This window comes from Poecilia reticulata, linkage group LG20 (genome assembly GCF_000633615.1).
Source record: "Poecilia reticulata strain Guanapo linkage group LG20, Guppy_female_1.0+MT, whole genome shotgun sequence".
NCBI classification, from domain to species: domain Eukaryota; kingdom Metazoa; phylum Chordata; class Actinopteri; order Cyprinodontiformes; family Poeciliidae; genus Poecilia; species Poecilia reticulata.
The window spans coordinates 24,877,280-24,882,980 of NC_024350.1; the positions used below are offsets into that span (position 1 = coordinate 24,877,280).

Here is a 5,701-nt window from a genome sequence, read left to right on the forward strand (position 1 = left end):
CAGAGGAAATCTAACACACTTATTGTCTCCCTGAGGAGAAAATCACCACAACATCGCTGGATAAACATCATTAAGACGGACGGACGTTTCAGTAAATCATAGATCTGTCATTGCAGAAAGATGTTTCACTACGTTCTGTTTTAACTGAAATCCTGTAAATCTGCAGGAATGAAAAGTGGCCGTATGATTTTTGCAGCTAAAATGAACAAAAGAAAAACTGAAAATCATAAAGTAATTAAATCTAAACTCCTCATGAAGCTTTGAGCCTCTGAAGCAGCAGCAGCAGCCTGAGAGGAACCCGATCCGGTCCGGGCGGGATATCCAGGCTCTGGTCGGCCATCAGCTGGAGAGCAGAGCGAAACGCCGCGGTTTCACCCAGACGCTCCTGGAGGCGACAAACATTACGAGGAACTTCCTGCTGCAGTTCCAGGAAAACCTCTCACCACGCTTAGCCTCCTGACAGCCACAGCCAGGACCAGAGAACCGGCTGGGACCGTCAGCAGAACCTGTGTGGTCAGTTTGCTCCGCTGCTCAGATAAAAGCAGGAATCTGATCTCAGATCTGCACAAGCAGCTGCTGCTGTCTGCATTATAAACGTTCAGCTCTGCTGCTCTGAACAAACACTCTGAGATGCGTCCACACACATGCAAACTCAGGCACACACACACACACACACACACACACACACACACACACACACACACACACACACACACACACACACACACACACACCTGTGGCAGGTTGACAGCAGCTGCTGACGGTTCGCAGCAGATCTGGAAACCATGCGCCTCTTCTTTTCCACAACTTTATTTAAATCCTGCCACCGCAGCGGCACCTGAGGCCAGCAGGCCCCGCCCACCGCTCACCTGGGAGAGGGACAGCTTARCCACAGTAGTCCCGCTGGGATGGTCAGAAAAATGACCTACACTGGATTTACAAGCTTCAATAAACCAAAGCTGAGATTTTAATGAAAAAACCCCAAAAACTTGTAGTTCCTCTGTAAATCTGATGGAGTTTCTTGGATTGTCGCCGCATTACTTCATTGTTTTAGTCTGTTTTTAACTCTAAAGCTTGATGGGATTTAGAAAAGAAAAATTATCTACATCACTTTATACCTTGGAATTGTCTTAAAATCATGTTTAAAACCTGAGGGACACCAAACATGACGAAAAAACCAGAAATAACAGGTTTGGTCCAGAGCCACACGCGGACCGATTTCTCTCGCGATGTCAAGCTGAAAATCTCGCAGAACTTCGCGGGATCAAACGTGATTTCAGTGTAAACAAACATGGCCGACGATTTAGAAGCAACGGCTATAGTTTTAGAACAATATTCAACAGGAAAAAACACACAAAAAATATCCCCGGCATGAATGTCCTCATGACGGTTTTTAGAGCATCCCGATAATCGGCGTCTTTAAGATTCTCTGACAGAAATCGGCATAAAAATCGCGGCTGTCAACCAAACTTTACATACAATATGTTTCATTATCCGGAAATCTCTTTATGATCACGTTCATTAGCGGAACTGACGCCATTTTCTACATGAGGTGAGAAAAAGCTCCGTTTGGAAATTAAACATTTACAACGAATTTTTAGGGAAAATTATCGATCAAACAGAAGTCGGACTGTTGTAAACGATTATTGTATCAAGTTATCTATCGATTATTCTGACAATGAATAAGAAATGGTGCCGTTCTCTGGTAGCTACTTAATATAGATGAGAAAATGCCAGTAATTGTTTTAATAAGAAAACTGTATTGTTTAAAATGCAAAACGATTCAAATATCACCTTCCATATCAACTTAGAAGATATACATTTCTAATCTTTTTTTTTTGTCACTTCTTTACTCTTGTTGATCAGTTAGTAACAGTAAAGTTAGCCAAAATGTTGGTCGTTGTACTGATAAAAGTTACGTCACCTGTTAGCGGAAGCCAACGAGCTCACAGCGAACCGGATGTTTCCTGCTGTGTTTCCTTTTCCATTTAGTTTGAAATGATTCCTCACTTTCGACATTTTTTGTCTCTTTCTTAACGGTGCTTCTTTCCGTCCCGCGCCGTCTCCGTCCATAGCTGCTAATCGCATTAGCATTGGCGGAAGTAAGAGCTTTGCGCAACACTAATAATCGTCCGGCTGGAACACAGCGCTAGAGAGTAAAACGTAATTTAACGAAGCATGGAGGCGTTTTTAAAATGGAGGTCCTCGAATCGTCGCCGCTTCACATAGAAGAGCAGCTGCAGCAACATTTTCCTTCAAGGTGAACACTGAGCCACTGCTTTGTGTTCTTGGAGCTGTGGAGATGTTGTGGGAACCAGATATGTAACATCTGGCTCTCCACTCGCTTCAAACGGAACTATGATCAGCGGAATTTACACCAAAGATTGAACTAAAGATACGAGCCGATTTTCTATTAGACCATCCACAAGTAAGTAGACAAAATAATAGAATAAAAGCTTTGAATTATGAAAGAATGAATGTTTTCATTAACCTGGATGAACGTTGAATGAACTGATTCAACGTGACGATATGATTCAGTAGAATGTGATACATATGATGTGATGCAATTTGATACTTTGTTAGTAATATCATAACAGGGGAAAATTCGATACAATGCATTAAGCCAGTGTATCATAATGTGACTCAACGTGACACATAATCGGGTTTATTCATCAGCTGGTATAATTGTAGGACCAATTACAGAATAACAGCAACTAAAAATGAAACTCTGTTTGCGTCAGGTTGTTTTCTTCAGGCTCTGGGTTTATTTTTTATATCTGCATCATAAATCTGTTCTGAAATAATAATCAAACCTCAAATTGACTGAAATCACTCACAGATTCATGTTACTTTGATAAATCTGTGTTTTTCTCTCTAATCTCCAAACAGAAAAAGGCATAAAATTCTGAATTATCATAAAAACAAAACATGAGTCAGAGCAAAGACTGGAGAAACTCAGAAACAATCCCAACCTTTCAAAATATTCCTCCACCCTGAAAGCATCAGGATCGGTTTTCCTGACGTGGATTCAGATCCAGACTGAGAGGGACGGAGTGGGAGCGGAGCGGAGCGGGAGTCCGGGCTGTTTACGGTCGTCACATCGTGTTTTCTCTGCTCCGTTTTCATCCTAACGGACGTCTCCTTACTGCTCCACCTGAAGGGAAACATTCCCGTCGGGATTCTCCCACCGGATGGATCCGGACAAACCGGGCCGCCTCGGAGTCGAGACGGAGGAAAACCAAGCAACATTTTGGAGAAACGATTTTGTTTCCCAGCAGCTTAAATACAGAAAAACTGCTAATTTTACACAAATCTGCTTATTTCTACTGTCAGAATAAAACAGCAGCTAAACCTTTAATGTTAGCTGAAATGAAACTCGTTTCTTCAATTTTTATTTATAAGAAGAGGCAAAATATCAGCATTTATAAATCTGTTATATAATAGAAGGTCAGATTAAGGGAAATATGTAATGATTGCATAAAATATGACAATATTAACAGATTATCTGGAGCTGCACAGATAAAGTAATTATATAGATTTATGAAAAATAACTGATGCTTGTGCACAGAAATGATTAGATCTTTACCTGATTTATCAGTTAATAAAATGTAAATATGAATATTTCTGCAGCTTCTGTTTCGTCTTATGTGACAAATAAAAAGAGGCTGCAGACATGAAACATGTAGAAGGTTAAAGGTCAGCCTGTACGCTTCACTTCTTCTGCCAACAGCAAAACAAATCAGCTTCAGTCATGAATAAACGGCCAAGAATTCAACATGAAACACACATTTTCTAGGAAGAAATGTACTCATTTCATCTTTGTTATTTTAAAGCAGGATTTGATCATTTCTGCCCAGAAACACCTGAAGAATATTCACCTACAGGATAAACACAGCCGCCTCTGCTCAGCCCAGCGGTTTGTCACATTAGGTATGAATATTCCCGGACCTCAGTAAATGTCAGCTTATGGAAATCAGGACCTAAAAGCAGAAGTTTGTCCGCTTGGAGACGTAAACAGGCCAGAAAGTGACGAGCAGAAGCGCAAACAAACAGCCGCTTAATTAATGGAAAGAGCGGCGGTTCGGCGCGGCTCGGCTCGGCCCAGCACGGCGCGGCTGGGCTCGGTCGCGTAGGAACCGAGTCTCAGGAGAGGCTCGGAGCTGCGCAGGAGACCCAGCGCCTTGACTGAGTCCGAACCGGAACCGCAGTCCGGGCTGGAGACGTTTCAGATGAAAACCCATTTCTGTGCGTAAAAGTTTGATTCTGTTGGATTTTTCTGCTTTAAGCGATTTTTAAACTTCCATCAGGAAACAAAACGCAAAATAAAAGCGAATATTTCTAAATTTCTGCTGATTTTAGTTTGCAGGATGAGCCCAAAGGTCAGAGTTCGCGCCGCCTCAGCAGCCGGAATGAGGAGAATAAAAGCGGTTACTTACATGTGAAAGTCCTGCGGTAAAAGCTGCGGGTTTAAATCACAACATCCCGCTGCGTCCCGCTCACTGACCCGCACAGGAGGCGCGGAGCGGCGGATCCATGGGCGGACAGCTCCGGCCGACCCGCGGGGTTAAAATCCAAACAGATGAAGAAGCAGTGATGAAGAGGAGCGGCGGGGAGCTGCGCGCCTCTCCACCCGGGAACAGGCAGTGCGCACCGGGCGGGCGGCTTCACTCCGCCCGCTCCCGCATCGCCCCGCACAAAAACTCCGGTAACTCCAGAAACAGGCGGCCGGGTGTCCGCGGGTCCTCAGCGGGGAGTCGGGCAGCTGATGGCTGGACAGGTAGGAAGTCCCGCGCTGGTTCCGGAGGTTCCCGGGTCAGATTTCCGTCCGCGGCAGGAGAACCGGAGCCGCGCTGAGTGCAGACGGAGCGCAGGGCTTGGTGCGTGTCGGGGCGTCCGCGGGCTGCTGGGGCTGTCCGGACACTCTCCCGTCATCCCCGCCGCTTGATCGCCCCCGGTGCGGGAGGAGAGAGAGCGCGGTGGGAGGAGAGTATCGCGAGGCTAGGACATAAATCCCGTTTTTCTCGCGCTGGGATGACCGGAGACGGCTTGGAGAGTTTAGGCTGAGTTTCCTCCCGAACCAGGAAACATGAAGGAGCCGCAGGGTCTCTGGACTTTATCGGTTCTTCAGAACCAGAACTCCTCTGGAGCAGAGCGCCTCCTGTCTGACCCACCGGACCGCAGCTTGGAGAAGAAGAACCGGACCGAGTCAGTCCGCAGTTTAACTTCTGAGCTTTTCCTTTCCTTTGTTTTTATTACTTTTTATTCTAGTGACTGTTATAACGTTAACGTTTTTTGTTTTTTTTTCTTTATTTTTATTTTTTTTTTAATTTAGTTCTTATTTCTTGATTTGTTTCTTTTTTACTCTTCATCTTATTGGATTTTATTTCTTTTTAATTCTCATATCTGTAACCTTTATCATCTTTTTTAACTGTTTTTTACTTTTTTCTTTTTGTTTTTTTGTAGTAGCTTTAACTTTCCGTGTTTGTCTTCATTTTGTGTCCTCTTACATGTTCTTTTATTTTTAAATTTAGCATCTATAAACGTTTTCCCAGTTTCTTTATTATTTTTATTTTATTTCTTGTTTTATAGCATTTGTCATTGCTTCTGCTGCCATCTGTTTTTATTTGTATTTGTCGGGTTCTGTGTTTATTTTCCGGGTAATGTCTCTGTTGTCCTGTCCTCCCCTTGATTCTTTGTGTGT

The 5,701-nt window shown here is 43.8% G+C and overlaps 1 protein-coding gene across 1 annotated transcript in view; it reads right to left on the reverse strand.

The window, feature by feature from the left end:
• The window catches only part of LOC103456965 (sodium channel protein type 2 subunit alpha-like), a 63,851-nt gene extending 61,747 nt beyond the window's left edge, over positions 1-2,104 (reverse strand). The window contains exon 1 of the mRNA XM_008396850.2: positions 1,925-2,104. The gene's annotated coding sequence lies outside the window, so the exon portion shown is untranslated. The remainder of the gene's footprint in view (positions 1-1,924) is intronic.
• Between the last annotated feature and the right edge of the window lie 3,597 nt (positions 2,105-5,701).